Source organism: Anomalospiza imberbis, chromosome 13 (assembly GCF_031753505.1).
Source record: "Anomalospiza imberbis isolate Cuckoo-Finch-1a 21T00152 chromosome 13, ASM3175350v1, whole genome shotgun sequence".
Lineage (NCBI taxonomy): Eukaryota > Metazoa > Chordata > Aves > Passeriformes > Viduidae > Anomalospiza > Anomalospiza imberbis.
Genome location: NC_089693.1, coordinates 12,394,643 through 12,412,457, shown reverse-complemented (window position 1 = coordinate 12,412,457; position 17,815 = coordinate 12,394,643). Strand labels below are relative to the sequence as shown.

Below are 17,815 nucleotides of genomic sequence, written 5' to 3'. Positions count from 1 at the left end.
AAAAACAGCACTCTTCTTATTTGCATTGTTGCAGTAAAAATAAATTCCTGGTGAGGTGGGTATTCAGGTGCTGTGGGAAGGAGGGCTATGTAAATACCTCAGTCAGTGGTTTTTTACGTGGGGTCCATGGGCCATGATTGAGAGTACTGTAAAAGATAAGCAAGGATAGCAAATCTCTTGTCAGTTGGCTTAAATTTTCACTATAAGGGTCCCTACCTCCAGCAGATTTTAGATACATAAACATTGAAGAGATTGAAAATCGCTGATATAAAGAGGCTGTCAGACCATTGCAGGCACTGAGAGCAATATATTCAGCCAGTATTATCTCAATCTGAACATTTGAGTCATTTCTTCTAATACTATTGAATTTAATTTCTTATTCTAAATTAAAACAGGAGTAAAAACTTAGTGTTTTTAATAAAGTTGTATTTGAGCTAAGGCTTTGATGATAAAAAAGCCATTCACTTATGTACATCTGCCAGAGCATTCATAGGAAGCACTGGGCTTAAATGAGTTGTGACCTTATGAGACAGTCTACTGTTTGGAGACTATATAGGTGACTGCTGGGTTTTGAGTCTTGACCTTTCTGTTTATATTCATCATGAATGTGCAGATACTTTTATTCTTTCTGGGAAAAGGCTGTCAATCTTCACACTCATTTTAATGCCTGTGCAATGCAGAACAGTGGTGGATCTTAGCAATAACAATCACCAACTGACTAAAATTAACTAATTCAGACTGCTATGCTAAATTGAGTATGAGTGGGTTTGTTTCAGGCTCGGCATGGAAGCACAGGTGCAGTCGATAAATAGGGACACATACGGTGCCTAAACACGCTCATGCTCGTTGTGACCTCCCAGCAAAAAAGCTCTGACAAATCACTTGTGACTTTCCAGAGCTTGTCGAGCTGCTGTTCAGTTGATCCGTATTTCTCTAGACTGGAAGTGACAGGAAGAGGCACTGATACTTGTGAGCCTGAAAAGGACTTCAATTCCTCTCCCAAAATCGGGGTGCCTTCCAAGGACTGGCCATGTAAACAGCTCCTGACCCTCTGCTGAGGCCAAGGCTTGTCAGTCTCTACCCTTCATCACATCTCCTTCCTTACTTCTGCCAGAAAAGTTCACTGCTGCTCAGGGACCACCTCAGGAGATCTTGCACCGTACCCCTCTTTAGCTGGGGAGTTGCTTCTTTCCCCCTCTGCCCCCATCAGGGTGGCTCAGGTGGTCTCCTGGAAGTGCAGCCTGGGGCAGATCAGCATCCTGACATCATTTCTGCCCTCAAAGCTGCTGAGTAGCCTGCTGCTAGGAGGTCCCAGCTCAAATCACCCAAATAGCAATACAGAATATAGCCTAAAATTATGAGGAGACTGTTCCAAGTGTGGGAGGCTTAAGTATCCACCAGGCTCTGGAGCAGCCACCTTCTACCTTGCTCAGACACAGGCATAGAAAGAATATTCTTATGTAAACTCCAAAAATTATGTTCTTTAATGATTTTAACCCACTTTAGTGCTGAAGAGAAAAGGAAGCTTCTATTAGAGCTTTGGCACACTGAGCAGAAGAGCTTCGTGAGGCCAGACATCTGATTCTGGGTGGCAGAGCTATCCTGAGCCCTTATTTCCCTATGGCCATGCTTTTTACACTGGCACCACCTGCCCTTCCCCAAAATCTTTCCTGTTTTTGCCACTACTCCTGAATTCTCACACTATTTCTCATCCTGAGTCTTTTTCTCCCAAATTAAATTTTCATATATAACTTCTTTATCATGGTTCTTCAGAGAAGCTTCAGCTGGACAAGCAATTACCTGAAGAAAAATAAGAGGGGAAAAAAAAGGGGGTTTCCTTGTCTGTCAATTTGCCAGGAGCCAGGTCAGTCCTAGCAAGGATACACAAAGGTATTTTTCAAGCAAATATTACAGAGCTCTTGCAGTAAAGGCATATTGGTTTAAAAGGGCTCCAACCCTACTAATATCTGAGCTTCTTTCACTCAGAATTGTTCAAATCAATGCAAGTTATATTGCTCCTTTCTCCCATGCTAGCCCAAGTAAGCTTTTATTGCCTTCTGTACCCTGCCACTCTCTGTGGTCCCAGCCAGTGCCAGCCACTCTCTGCTGGCCCTGCACAGAGCATTGTGCACCAACAGCTGCTTTCGCAGGGTGCGAAAACACCACGGTGAGGCAGCTTCAGAACGACTTCCCTTGCTTGTTTCTGCCAATACCTCTGCCCTTGTTTGCTTTACCAATGGAAAAGGGCAAATTAAATTATAGTAAAATGTCTTCCTAAATATGCTTTCTCACTCCTCCTTCATGTATACAAGCACTGCAGATATAGCAAGAGATTATGTATCCCAAAGGAATTTGGTGCAATATTTTGTAATTCTGATTGAAATGTGTTCTGTCTGGTCCCCATAGTTTAATTTAGAACAATTAAGGTTCAGAGTACATGAGCTTGCAAAGCACATTACAAACAATGGCTGCAGAATAAACTGCAAATCAATCCACACTAAATCACCCTGAAAATCCCTGCGAACACAACAAAGAGGTCTAGATTCACGGTCCTTTAATACAATCTCCTCTGTCTTTGTGGCCATAAGTAGTCCAGCTTCTTCCTTTATGGAAAATTGTCATCATATTGTTTCAGGTTAGGAGATTTTTTTGTTTGTTACTGAAAATAAAACAAGAAGGAGCCATCCCATACGTGATTATGCAAGCATGTCAAATCAAACCGCAAGAGAGACGCTGCCGCTGTGCTCCAGTCTCTGCTTTACCTTGCAATGCTTATTTCTAATGATTGCCTTGCTGCTTTTATACAGGATATAGATGAGCAGCGGGTACTAATATAATTAAACCTGATAAGAGGGTGTCCTGAATATCATGCACGTGCATGTACAGCCTGTGTAATAGGGCTAGTACATGTCACACATCAACTTTCTATGATTTTTACATTACCATTATTACACTGGCTGACACCCGTGTTCTTTTTATATGACAGTAGCTTTTCATTAATACTGTACCTAAAACATTATTTTAAGTGAGGTGAAGTCAGGTTTAAAAGAAAAGATCCTCTGATTTTTGCAAAACTAAGATTTTATTTCCTGTGTGTGCACTCTGAAACCTTGGAAGCAGCAGAAAATACATGATGTTTTTAGCAGAAAGTCTCACAGAGCATATTCCCATATTCAGATGAACAGGCACAAATGTGTAGATTGTGTTAGGAGAAAACAGTGTTTTGTTTTGATTTTGAGTGTGAAAAGAGTGGGTGTCTCAATCCAGCCAGGGTTCTGCAGAGTCTGCTTTTCAAACCCCGGACAATAACCCATTCCTCACAATCAAAGTTCAGTGAAGGGAAATGGCTTCCAGGAGAGCACAGGAGCCCGGCCAGCCCCAGAGCAATGGCACTACGTCACAGAAGGCAAAGCAGGAGCTAGCAGAATAATTGTCTCTGGAAATGACCACAGGGGAGGGCCTGATCCAAAACCCTCACCAGTCAATAAGAGGCTTCCACTGATGTGGGCTCACATCATCAGTTGTTATATTGGAAAGATTTTTTTCCGGGACAGTAGTTCTGATTTGAGTGTTCTTTGCACAGAGCAGCAAACAGAGATACCCAGCCACCAGATGAGGCAGGGGCTGATTAAGGTAGGTGACGAGGCTGGCACAGGGCTGGTACATTCATCAGCACTTCTGCAGGGTTCACAGCACCTCTGCAAAACCCCACAGGTCTCTCTGTACTTACCTTATTCAACGCTACTGATACATGAAGGAGGGAGTAAGACAAAACGCTGCTGCTGCTTTTCCACGTCACCATTTTGCTGAACCCTGCAGCATTTTGTGCAGTGCACTGTCTGTCCCTCCAGCACGGGCACTGTCCCCTCAGCGTGGGCAGGGACACACAGCCTCGTGTGCTGTCCTTGCAGAGCAGCACAAGGGCCCGTCACACTGAGGTCACCAACCCCACAGAGCAGATGCAGGGTTATGGATGTTTGTGCTCCATGCAGTGGTGTCATGCCAGGCCTGCTGGGTATCTCTGGTGACACCTCCCACCCTGCAGCACCCTGAGCAGAGTGCAGCCCTGAGCCCCAAATGCCCTCGGCACATGTCAGTCACATCCCCATTGTGTTCAGCACATTACAGGTTTTACAGTTTCCAGTGAGGGTGATGTGCAGCCTGGCTGAGGCCAATCAATATGCTCCAGGACCATTATCCTATAAAATTCCCACTTATTTAAAAAGGGGGTGGGGGACACAGACCTTCAGTTCTGATCCAGCTCTGTAAAGTCAATGGCCAAACTTGCATTGATTTTCAGAGGCAAAGAGTTGGCATGTGCTTCATAATATTCACAAGCCAAGAATAATAGCAACAAGCAGATATGGATGCAGCATCTTTAATCCATGTGCTATGGTCTGCGTGCTACTTCTGCCATAAAAAATAAACAATCCAACGTTTGGGAGAAAATAAGGGTACATAAGCAATTATTCATTTCAAAATCCTTCAAAGCAAATGCAGTGATTATAAAGGCAAAGCAAAAAACATGGGAGGTGTTTTATTTGCATGTTGTCACACTGGTTTTTGAACCACTTTTTCCTTTCTCCTAGCTAGCGTTCTGCTCAGCCTCGCTGTTGTGCTCATTAGTCTGGTAAAGCTGCACTGCAGGATTCAACTTGTTGTTTCAAATAAAAGAATGTAATTAATCTTGTATTCCATCATTTATTTTATTTTGGGAAACAAAGATGTTTAATCTGAGTACAACAGTGTTTGTTCCCTAACCTAGGAGCCCTGGATTTTAAGCAGAGCCAACAGATAATTTTCAGAGGGGAATTAGCACAGCACTTCTGTCTGCAGTGGTGTCTGTGTCATGCCCCTAATCCTGCTCTGCTACTGTGCAGAAACAACAGGGAGTGCCAAACTTGTAAAGACCTTTAGGAATTAGGTAACTTCCTCCACGGTATGAAGTTCTTCTGTCAAAGGTTCCCAGCATCTGTGGGGTTAGTGCTGATTTGTGAGGACTGCATTAACTGATTCTCACTGTCACAGTGCCACTGGTGAAAAGGCAGATGATAAAAGACTTTGCTGAAGAAAATGTGCTGCCATTTTCATTTCAAACAACACACTGCTGTAGTTATTTTAGTTTCATGTTCACTGAGACAGTATGGGTGGAAAGAAAGCATAAGCATTTTGTTTTGTAGCTATAAAGGGAATGGTTGGTAACTCCTGGCAAGCCTGTCCTTGGATGCTGGATCATGGGGACAGCTTGAGGGGGAGTGTCCTTTCAGGGGTTTCCTGCATCTGTGTTGGGCATTTCCTTGGAGCTGCTCACATGCAGTGGTTATAGGTACAAACTCCAGACAGGGGGAAAAATATATCTATCTCTCTGGAAAAGTTTCTAAAATCTCTAAAAGCCTTCCTGCCTGGCCATGCCATGTACACACCCCCAAGCCTGGGTTCACATTCTGCTCTCCTCATATCTCTGAGTCTATGCTTTGACTCTGTTTAGTAACACTTTGCTATTTCTCCTGTAAATGCAGCAGCTTTTAAACTACAGCTTCATGGTGCTTCAGTATGTAGGAACTATTTCTATCTTTACAGCTAGTGACCCGGGAGGTTTATATATATGTGAGGACACTAACCTTCGGTCTAAGTGTTTCATCCTTGTTCTCAGCTCAAAGAGGGAATTTTATTTTCCTCTAAACATCTGTGAAATACTTCTTGGCCATTTTAGAGACCTCCACGTATGGGACTTGAAAAGACAGTTCCTTCTCTGTCAGTAGTATTTCGGATGCTTTTATACAGAAGGTAACAGGAGATGACTATTTGCTTGTGTCTTTTTTAATTACATCAGTCCTTGAATGAAGTGCTCGGCCAGCGGGGCCCATCCTGCCTGCTAGGTGAGTGCCTTACTCTCTCAGTGAAATGATCGGGCTCGTGGCTGCTCTCGCTGCCTCCAGGGACCTTTCCAAATTGCATTTCTCAACAGGAGGGGTGAAGAGCAATTTCCCTCCTGGCCCCTTCACAAGCTTTTCCTGTAGAAGAGTACAGCTCAGTAGCCACAACTCCCTGTGCACAAACCTCTCAGGCAGAAGAGGAGAAACTCAGGTCTCCCTCTGCCTTAACCACAGAGCTTCACTGGGATAAAGAAAAAAAAAAAAAACAAGGGAATGGCAGCACCTCTCCCCCAGCACTGTGAAAAGAGAGACCAGACAGCACAGGCAAGGCTCAAGGATATGAACAAAAGCAGAGCAGATGGAAGATCATGCCCTTCTTGGACCTCAGGCAGTGCCTATCTACTGAGCCTGGTCATGCTGGAGAATCTCCTGGCAGCATGGACCCATGTCCACTTGAACCCTTAACTTTGAAAATTAAGCTTAAGCAACTCAGAAATTAAAATACAACCAGGTAGTATTTCTAAAATCAGGAACCTGAATTTCACCTAAGCTTCTTTTTGGATCAAACCTTTGACAGTTTCTACAAAATATTATAAAACTTTATTCTTTATGGTTTGACAGAGTTTCCACATGACTTGAGAGCGGTGTTGTGTAGGAATGGACATAAGTACGTGTTTAAAACTTAGGCAAATGCACAGATGCTTTTTTGAACCTGGGGACCCAAGAGTATGTCATAAAACTTCTCCTAGCTTGACCTATGCCAGCAGGAACAGAAGGAGGGTCATCTCTTATGCTGTATTCCATTTATTCATTTTGAGTGTTGTTTTCCTTCTCCTTTGAGGTTGCATTGTAACCAATCAAGTAGAAAATTTCCAAGCCATTAGTGATTCCCAAACAGGAAAGCCATGTCTCCCCATTGCCAAAGAGCAGGAGGACAGGGCACAGTGGCAGCACGTCAGGGTCCCAGCCAGTTTCCAGGAGGAGCCCTGGCCACCACCATGCCCTCACCAAGAGTGACAGGTATTCATTCAGCCTGCAGGGTTCCTCCCATGCCACATCCAAGGGTGGCAAGGCTGGTGGCTGTCTGGGCTAAGGCTGGGTAGAATACTAATTTCATAAGGGTCTTATTGGAAACAAGACTTCAGATTGAATTATGGTGTAATTATGAACTGGTTTTGTGTGTGCTACAGGACTGGGCAACTTGCCACTGGGCACAATCCACTGTGCATCAAGCAACCGCAGGAGAAGCTGACAGTGCTGCCAGCCCTCCCCTCTCCCTCAATTAAACACTCCTGACTGCCAGTTACACGAATTAAACTGGTTTAGCCTCATTTACAATATCATAAGTGAGGAGCGACAGGCTGAAACCATCAAACACCCTCAGCTTTCAGCAGCCTTATTCCTGCAATGACCATATGCTTGTGCACAGTTGTCTTTCTCAGCTGATCTGATACAGAATTAATTGACACTCAGATTTTAGCTTTAACATACCAGCTGTTAGCTGTAGATCAACAACCAGGGCTGCTTTTTAATCAGAAAATGTACTAGCTACCTTAAGGGTCTAATTTTTTTGACAGCTATGAGTGATTTCTTATGCTTACATGATCCAGGCATAATTTTAGATGAAGCTGAAATACTGCTAAATGTACTGCTTGTAAAACCAAACACATCCCACTCTTTTTCTCCTCAGCTGGATGATGTTAGGCAGTGGGCAGAGAGACAGGCATGGGGCTGGTAGATAAACGGTGCGTGGCTGTGGCCGTGGGGCGAGGCACAGACCGGTCCTGGCTCCTGCCAGCACCACCCTGAGCCTGATGCTTCTGTGGATATCTGCAAAACCTCCTTGGACAACTTCTCAGCTGCTATAATAGAGCATGAGTGATTTACCCCAGCTGGAAGAATGGGTTTGAATTTGGCAGATACAGTTAACAACGAATGAGTGCTCTTAAAAAGCAATTGTATCACAGGATAAACTAAGCTGTGAGAGCATAAATTGGACAGCAAATGTGGTTCTCACAGTACTTGGACATCTCACATGGCCAGCCAGATTCTAAATTTGGGCACCTAAGTCTCAACATATTTAAAAATATGATTTTTTTCTGTTCTTTTGTTTTTGCTGATCTTTCATTCTGCTTAGAATGATATTTTTCCTTGAGTTCTAATAAAATGAGTTAAATAATTAATGCCACAATCCAATAACTGATTATAGAATTTTTTCAAAATTGCATGTAGCACTGTTCACATACTAAATCTTTTTGATTAATGATTTTTAAAGACGGCCTGTTACATCCATAATATAAAAAAAGTAGAGAGATGTAAGCTACTGAAGTGTAAGCCTAAATACCTTTTATGAACAGTAATTCATTTTATAAGCTTGATTCTTAATGTGTATATAGGAAATACGAACATGGAAGAAATATTCTAAAGAAACTGCAGATAGAAGCCTCCTCTTCCATACCCCCCTGAAATCTAGTTTATGTCCATAGGTGAATTGCTGCTGTGAAGCCACTGCAATTTGACTTTGTACAAAAAGGGTCATTGAACAGAAGGTCAGGCAGCTGGCCATTTCCATTTCAAAGATGCTATCAAAAGGGCAAGAGGCAGTTCATCCAGCAGCCCTTTAGCAAACAAGATTTTCTCCTTTCTCATTTATGATATTTTTTTATGCTAAAATAGTTTATAGGATACTGAGAAAAGGGCCTTGATTCATTTTCTTTGGAAAGAAAGTGGACTAAGTGGAGCTTGGAAGGGACTTTGGTGCAAGAATGCATAGGAGCTTTTGAGTAATGAGGAGCCATTTGGTGTCCACTTATCAGGAGCCTGGCAGTAAGGCAATAAATCATTACGGAGGACTCTCAGCTTCAGCTGAAGACAATTGGAAAAGGTAGCTCTTTTATTACAAATTATGGCTTATCACCTCCTTAATGGCAGGCCTCAGCTTTATGAATACTTGAGCTTATTAATCAAGATAAACCAAACAAGTTCAGAGAAGTTTTGGGTCCCGCGTGCCATCACGGGGGGAAGTCCTGCAAGGTTTGCAGTGCTGCCTGACAGCCAGAGGCACAATCCATCCCTCCTGCCACTTGCTGACAGCACAAATGATGCTGGTTCTTCTGGGATTAGGGAATTGCCTCTCACCAATGAGCAGCTAAAATTCACCCATTACGGGGATTAAAACCAGGCTGTTCCTCCCCCAGTGCTCAGTGTGCACTGCAGAGTGGGACAGAGCAGGAGCTTCCACCCTGCCCAGGCAGCAGCCCTGGTGAGAGTGGCCCTGCTCGGTGAGGGGGCTGGCAGCTTCATTGTCACTTAAAGGAAAAGTATCTTGCTCTCAGGGAAAGAATTCTTAAAACTATTTAGGTCCCATATTTTACTCTACTCACCATTTTGCTGTCATGTCAGAGAGCTTTTGCACTGCAGCTTCACGGGCTGTGTTTCACAAATACCAGGGGCAGAGGGCTCTCCCATCAGCATACTTTGGGACTGAATTACCAGGCTGCTTGTGGGCAGGAGGTGTGGGTGCCCAACTCCACCACCCAGCCCTTGGGAGGGGCAAAACAGCAATGTGGAAATTTCTGAAAAGCAAATTAACCAACCTTTCTCTACAAATCAGTGTGAAAATTTTGGGCTTCATTAATTCTTTTTTTATTGATGGATAGAACAAAGGATGATTTATGGAGCAAATTCTGCAAGTGGGTCCCCACTGCAAACAGAATCCTGACCTATGCTTGGGTTTGTACATGCAAAACAACTGATAAGAGCCCAAAACTCTAGTGAATCTTTGGTCATTCTCCCAGCCCTTGCCATGTCAGAGATAAGTGACTGAGCTCACAGCTTCCTAACCACCACAAATATTTTCAGAAACATGTCAGTGTAAGTTCAAAATATGTCATTGTAAAATGTTTATACAACATTGAGCTGAAAATCTATCGATATATCTGTGCTATACCAATACATCCTGATAATAAGAATGCTTCATCACAGCAGGTCAATATTTATTGGAATAAATCAACCCCTTGCCAATGTGGAAATGAAGGTGTCTGTTACCTGAAATTGGAAGAGTTGTATATTCAATTATAAAAACCAACAAATGAAGGCTTTAGCTATAATACAACATCACTCCATTGACTTGATGGAGCTGCATCAGTTTACATCAGATAAGTCTGGTCTTCAAAGCCTTACTGGAATATCTGGAAAGGACTTGGATGATCTTTACACAATGTAGTTTTACAGGGCAGTGCAGCAGATATGCAGTGGACAGAGCAGTCCCCTGGCACCTGACGGAGTGGGTGACACCGAGCATCAGCCCAGGGAGCAGCACTCCCCACAGGTGAGCACCTGCCCCCCTCAGCCCCCTGCAGCCACGTCCACTGACACCCAGGTGTGCAGGAACATCAGTGGTCCTGGCTGGCGAGACCCCTGAGAGGTGTAGAGGAAGCTCTGAGGCCCCACAGGCAGGGGCTGCATGAGCAGGAGGATCCTGGTCCTCTGGAAACACCTCTCCCAGCTGCTTGGAGAGCACTGCCACCAGCACATCCCACTGCTGCCAGAGTCCAGCTGAGAGCTGCCTCCCTCGGTGCAGAGTGAGTAAGATCAGGGATGTGGTAATGGAGGGCTTGGGAGGATTGTGCAGGGAGAAATGAGTAAATATTTTCTGTCATCCCTCCGTATCTTTATCCCTATTAACAATATTGATTGTGGAAAGTAAAGGTGAAGTATATGGTTTTAAATACAGATGTTGCAAGTCATAATTCAAATAAGGACATTTCAAACATGTCTGAAGCATGGCAGTAGCAATCAGCAGTGCAGGGCCACTTGAAAATATGGTCACTAACAGTCCTCTGAAAAGCATGAGGCAAATTGCCAGCTAAATAAGAACTAGAGGAGCACCACAGCCCGCTGTGTTTTCCAGATTGGTCAGATATGGGTTAGATCATTGCATCCTTTGGAGAAGGAAAAGCATTTCCCAGTGGCAGATTTCTCCCATGCCCCTGCTCCACAAGCTCAGCTGCTCTGCCAGTGCCTCCCAGGGCTGCTGGGAGGCAGCACTGCCTGCCCCCGAGGTGCCCTGCCCTGTGCTCTAATGACACTGCTCTGCTCCTGGGCAGCGGCAGCAGCTGATGCTGCTATTGTTTCTTTGACAATAATACAGATTTTAGACTTACTAGTCACGGAGACATTTTTCTTCCTCTCTTCTTAGTGCAGCATAAGCTACTTCGACACCCCAGGGACGGGCTCAGGCAGAGCTCTGCAGTGGGTTTGGTGCTGCAGCAGTGAACCTGTGACCCCTAGCACTGCTGTGGGCATGCAAGTGAATTCAGAGGGACCAAAGGTAACTCTGGGGCTCTGCATCTTCCGCTCAGCAGCTCTGCCTCAGCATCACAGCTACACCTTGTGCCTTGAGGCTTAGCTCAGTTTCCACTTGCCAGAAGGGGAATGAATTAAAATGTTAAGATCTGCAAATGTAACTAGAACTCAAGGTGCAGCTTCCCCCACCAGACTGAAGAGTGGGCTCCTCTGGGATTTCTCACAGCAATTATAAAATGAACTATGCAAAAAAAAAAAAAAAAAACAACCTGTGAAGCAACCCATCAGCTCTCAGTTGGCTTTGAAAATGCTAGAAATTGTCCTCAGGTGTTTCAGTGGGGCCTCCAGTTAGATCTCATTACCATAAGGGACATATGTTTGGCTTTTAGGTAAACCACTGGCTCTATCAGATTTTAAGGTACTGGGAACATCAGACTGTCACCTTTAAGCATAGTAATGTTTTCTTTTTAAATTCAAACATTGTTTTTGTAACTGTCAAAGTCAATGAGAGTTTTGTCAATGAGACCACGCTTATGTAAAAATACTACAGAAGAGGCAATCATTTCGAGGTTTTGTATTTTAAAAGTGTAAAACAAAGAGACCTTCCTTTCTACAAAGCAATAACATGTCAGAGAACTGCAGACTTATAACCCAAGGATCTATACCAAAAACCTGTAAAGGGAAAAGCTAACAAGAGGTTGTAAGAAAAGGTCGATGAAGCTGTACAAAAGGGTAAATATTCTGATGGTTTCCTCTCAAATACATTGATATTAGGTTCAGAAAGAATTCTCCAGGTATGTCTGGTGCTCAGTTTCCCAAGTAAATACTGCTTACTTCTGCTTTTAATCCAGTATAAGGCCATTGGTAAAGGTCTGTGGAGTTTGGGAAAATTCATCTGAAATTTTCAATTTTTTCAGTGTGAATTCATGCAGGTTGCAGAGGTGTAACAACTGCTATTTCATTATATAAAATGCTAACATTAAACTTGACAGCAATTCCAGGACATAAAACTTCAGCAGAGCCGTGGAAGTGGTAGAGCAGCTATCTTCAACCTTTGGACCATCATAAATGGGGAAAGAGATGTTTGTCTGGAATGGAGAAAGTATGATTCTTTTGGAGGCTGTTGCTGCTGTCACTAGGGCAGCAGCCTCCTGTCAGCTGTGCTCCTCCAGCACCGGCTTGTGGGGCTCACACATCCCACAGCGAGGTACATGGAGTGATGTGGGTGCAGGGGAACATCTGAGGCAGAAACACCTAAAGATGCCTGCACCAAACCTTACTGAGGGAGACAGCTGAGCAGAGCACCCCAATTAGACATTTTGGGTGTATAAGCTATACTGAGTTAACAGCAAGACATACCAAAAAGGGCTGAGGAATGATTTGGGCTATCTGAACAGCAGTATTAAGGCAAAGGGCTGTGTAAGTACCACCTCTGAGTCATGCTTCAAAGAGGTTTTTAAGAGCCTTGATGAGCTGGGCACAAAAATATTAAGGAAACATAAAGGACCAGAGACTTCTGATTTAGCTTAGGGTTGAAGGAGGTCCAAGTTTGAGGGTATAAATAACAAAGGGAGGTCTAAATCTGTAATATCCTCTGCAATCTTCTTTTTTATCTCATAGCTGAAGAAGGTACTGATAATGTTTTACTTGTGCTGAACCAAACCTCATCATATCTATCCCGGTCCTCTCCTCTTTTGCTCTCCAAGAGCAAATTTTCCTGTCTGACTGCTGAGCGTCTGAGCAGTTTTTCCCACTAACTCTGTGCTCAGGAGTGATGAAGCTGTCATTCACAGCGTCAGAGCATCCCCCTGGTAGGAATACCTTTTTCTTGGGTGCTGCATGGCTGTCCCCTCAGTACGCTCACTGCCATCTCCTCTTGCTGTCAGGGTGGTGCTGCCATCACTCATCTATGAGTATGCTGTGATTTAGGGGGTTCCCAAAGCCCCATAGATGGAGCCAGACAACTAATACAGAATAAAATAACTTCAACAGTTTTGCTGCTTTTGCAAGGACAGAGTGAGGTGAAACATGGCTCACTTGATGGAAGTAAGGCCAAGGCAGACAAAACAAAGCTGCAGCCTAAAAAATCCACAGAGTTTAGTACAGGTGACATTGGGCAAGTGTTTCCAGCTCCAGGCAGACACCCCGGCGTGCAGCCCGTGACTGTGAGAGGTGCATATCGGCCGGGAGGGCCCTGCAGAGCAGCCAGCCACCTCCGGGCCTTGGGCAGCTCCTCAGTCCCAGCTGAGCCTGCAGCCGTGTTCCCTGCCCACGCCTGGCACTGCCCTGAACCCGGCTCTGTGCCCTGCTTGGGCCCAGGGCACACAGACCCACAGCAGCAGCTCCAGGGCAAAGAGCTGCTTTGCAGGTCCCAGGGGCCACGATGTCCCAGTGCCAGCGGGGCCCTCAGGCAGTGCCACTGCTGCCCTGGGGCTGGTGGCACTCCCTGGGGCTGGTGGAACCATCCTGGGGCTGGTGGCACTCCCTGGGGCTGGTGGAACCATCTTGGGGCTGGTGGAACCATCCTGGGGCTGGTGGCACTCCCTGGGTGCTGGTGGCACTCCCTGGGGCTGGTGGCACTCCCTGGGGCTGGTGGCACTCCCTGGGACTGGTGGAGCCATCCTGGGGCTGGTGGAACCATCCTGGGGCTGGTGGCACTCCCTGGGTGCTGGTGGCACTCCCTGGGGCTGGTGGCACTCCCTGGGGCTGGTGGAACCATCCTGGGGCTGGTGGCACTCCCTGGGTGCTGGTGGCACTATCTGGGGCTGGTGGCACTCCCTGGGGCTGGTGGCACTATCTGGGGCTGGTGGCACTCCCTGGGTGCTGGTGGCACTCCCTGGGTGCTGGTGGCACTCCCTGGGGTTGGTGGCACTCCCTGGGGTTGGTGGCACTCCCTGGGTGCTGGTGGCACTCGCTGGGGCTGGTGGCACTATCTGGGGCTGGTGGCACTCCCTGGGTGCTGGTGGCACTCGCTGGGGCTGGTGGCACTATCTGGGGCTGGTGGCACTCCCTGGGTGCTGGTGGCTCTCCCTGGGGCTGGTGGCACTCCCTGCTGTGCCTCCCAGCACTGCTCCCAGCTCCCTGCTAGCGGGATGTGCTGATGGTTCCTGCTCTTCATCCTGCAAAGCAAAGACAATTCTCCTTTCCCTCAGAGTGTTTGGCCTGCCCAGAGCCCCGAGGGAATGAAGTGAAGGATGTTGGGTGGGCAGGGCAGGAGGATGGTTTTGTCACCTGAAGGGAAAAAGGGAAGGGAACTAGTTAAAGTGGATTTACGGCTGAATTTTGCCACCTGACCTGCTTCAGAGGAGCCATAACTTGGTACCTTGTATTCCTGTAAATTCTGCGAGTTTTGAAACTGGTGAATTTGAAACTTCCCTAATAATACAGAAAATATTTCCCACGGTGCTAATGACAGCTGTAATATCACAGTTAAAATAAATAATTGGCACTTTTAGAAGCAGTATTTTATTTCAACTGTGTTCTTGCTATTCAGATATTTCTATGTCTGTTCTATGGAATAGACATATTTTCTTTTGACATCTTTACAAGTTGGGTTCAAAATGTATCATTACAAAATATGGTCAGTTGCATTAAAATTATAATTTAAAAATTACTTTTTACCCTGACATGAAAAATTTAAAGCTGATACCATGGAACAAAGTACTTTAACCTACTGGGTAAAAGGAAAGCAATGTTTTATTTTAAAAGTGAATTATTTTTCAAGAGTTTATTTTATAATGGTATAATGACATTTGTGGACCCTTAACCAGAAATATTAGTCCTCACAGTTAATTAGCTCTTGGAGGGAATTTTGCACACCCACGTTATGAATTGTAATTGCTTGTTTCTGGGTTCACAACGAGGACATCAGAGAGCAAGCAGCGCCCCCAAAACCTGTGTGAAGGCCCCGACTGCCTTAGCAGCAGCCCTGGGGGTGGTGGGAGCCCTCCCCCCTCTGCTGCTCCCCGAGGCCACCGAGCCACTGGCAGCTGGGGCAGTCCCTCTCCTCACACAGGATCCTCCTCTGGTTTCAGGGGTAACCTTCTCCACAGCAGTACAGTCAGGACTACACCAAATGCGCTAAGTCAGGCTTTTTCCATGATCACCAGGTGGTGAAAAAAATAAGAAAAGAGATTCTGCTTTAAAGAGGTTGCACAAAAAGGTTAATTGTGAAGGGACTCTGTGTGGGAAACAAACATGAGCTTGAGGAGTCTTTCTCCTAGAAAGCCATGAGGTTATAGAAATCGGGAGAGGATTGGGATGGATGCAACTTCAAAACCATGACCAGGAAACCCACGTGAGGCAACTGGTCTCAAAGAGGAGAGAAAGCCACAGCCCAGGAATGCAGGAAGCCAGAAGAGGGTGCTACGATATCTAATTATCCAGAGAACTTATTTAAATTAGTTTAAATATTTCTCTGATGGGGCTGTGAAACCCTCCACCTGCCATGCACACAACTCACTGGCTCCTGACGGGGCACCACTGAAAATCCAGTGACCTCTGGGGTGGGTGTGGGACATGGTGCTGGGCTGCTGCAGCTTGTGTTGGAGCCTGCACGCAGGGGGAAGGAGATGCAGGATAAAGTTGCCACACTGAGAGCTGAAGTCTGAGTGGGGAACACATCTCTGGGCCTCATCACTTCCCTGGTCCCCACTGCCTGCTCCACTCGAGCTGTAGCCTTTACTGCACTGATGCTTTCAGCGTTGGAGGTGAGGTGTGAGGGGAGGCAAGGGGCTGTTGCTCGGTTGCTGTGGTTTTGCTTGTCATGCAGTGTTATCTCCAGGTAGTTATTGCTCTTACAAGCAGTGCAGTTGCAGGAATGCTGTGGTGCACTGGCCATAGTCCAGGTAATGTCAGAGATGGCTGCTTTGCCTCTCATGACCCATTTTAACTCATCTGATTTAAACCTTTACCTGGCCAAGAGCGCCGTAAAATGTACTCATAAAACTTGTATTGTTCATTGCTTTAGAAAGTGCCAAATACAGGAGATGGGACAAGCCCCTTTGCAGACAGAGAATTATATTTCCCTGCTGCCAACCAGGAAGGTGCAAGAAAGGACAAAGAGCCCTGGTCCCAGTGATGACATGACACAAAAGCTAAAGTCAGGTGCATTTATAAATAGTTTCTGTAGGTGCAGGTTTAAGGTTTCTCTTCTCTAGGACACTGCAGAGAGAGTTGTTGTCCACTGAGTGCCTTGCACTGGGTATCTGGGCTCTACAGCCTATTAACAGGAAATCTGGCAACTGAAATAAGCATTGAATCAGTCCAATTGCCACTGCTGTTAGTAAGTATCCGTAAGCTGCTGAGAGCACAGCCAGTGTTTCAAAAACGTGAGGAGAAGCAATGATGTCCTGTCCTCAGGAGCTTTGCCACAGAGATAAAACAAGTCAGGCACAAGATGTAGCCTAATATTGTTTGCATGCCAGAAGCCTCTGTGCAGTAATTACAGGGATGTCTCGATGTCATAACTATTAAGAGCTGTCAGCGTTTCCATTACAATCCCCCTGTGCGTGGAGCCAGCCCCAGATGCCCCGAGGCGTGTGCAGGTTGAGGCTGTGTCTCTCAGCCGCCTCAGTTTGGCCACTCTGGGTCCCTCCTGGCCACCCACGTGTTCCTGAGGCACCCAGGATAGGAGCCACTCGACACCAAGGAGAGAAAGAAAGGATGTTCCAAATTCTGTTTAGTGCTGCGCTCAGTTCTTGCAGACCTTGGAACAAATCCTGACAAGGAGACATTTCCAGAGGACAAGAGTATGATGTTCAAGGTGTCAAAGTAAATAAATCCCAGGTGATCCCTGAGAACTCAAGCTGCTTCCATCACCCAAGCCAAGTGGCACTTCACAGCAGTTTCCAAATGGAGCAAGTCACAAAGCATCAATAGAAGTTGATGGGAAATATTTTTAAAGCTTATACTTTTTCCCCTAATTTTTTACAAATCTATGGAATTTATAATTTTTAAGAGCAAATGTAATCTTCTATCACCATTTTTGGAAATAATTCTAGTGGTGCAAAGTGTTACTGGCACATGGGACACTGTGCAATGTTTTTATGCCAACAAGTACAAGATTTGGAGACACAGGGTGAAAATAGAGTGGTTTTTTCTTGTAGGACATCATATTTCTGTTCCCATTCTGTTATAGCTCACACTTGAATAAGTGTGATTTAATGCATACTACCTTATAAAGGTAGTCTTTTAGGCCATATGTTAAAATGGACTTACAAAAAAAAAAGAATCTGATTTGTTGTTCTTGGTCTGTTTGTTCCTCCTGTGAGCCTAAATACAGCTTTCTCTGCATGGTAATTTACACTGATAGCAAATCCAGTCAGTAGAAAAAATACTTGGGCAATATGTGGCAAATAAGATGCTATTGAAGCTAGAAAAAAAGTTAAATATCATGGAGACATAAACAGAAACTACAAACCCCTTTTTTCCTTTCTGATCCATAGGGGAGACACAAGCCTGACACAAACCTGGGGAGTCTCTTCAGCACTGCTCAGAGCATCATATCAAGTCCAGCATTCACATGCAACCCAGCAGATTTTGTTGTCATCTGAGGGGACCTGCTTTCATTACCTTGGTAAGTCCAAAATTAACAGGAAAATTAGGAGCTCTTAACCAAAAGATATCAATCT

At 45.3% G+C, this 17,815-nt stretch overlaps 1 long non-coding RNA gene across 4 annotated transcripts in view; it reads left to right on the top strand.

Annotated features, from left to right (window-relative positions):
- LOC137481965 (uncharacterized) overlaps window positions 1-17,815 on the top strand; it is a 243,926-nt gene that overhangs the window by 215,739 nt on the left and 10,372 nt on the right. For all 4 annotated transcript variants that reach the window (XR_011003805.1, XR_011003804.1, XR_011003806.1 and 1 more), the window contains one exon: window positions 17,630-17,760. This is a non-coding gene — a long non-coding RNA (uncharacterized lncRNA). The remainder of the gene's footprint in view (window positions 1-17,629; window positions 17,761-17,815) is intronic.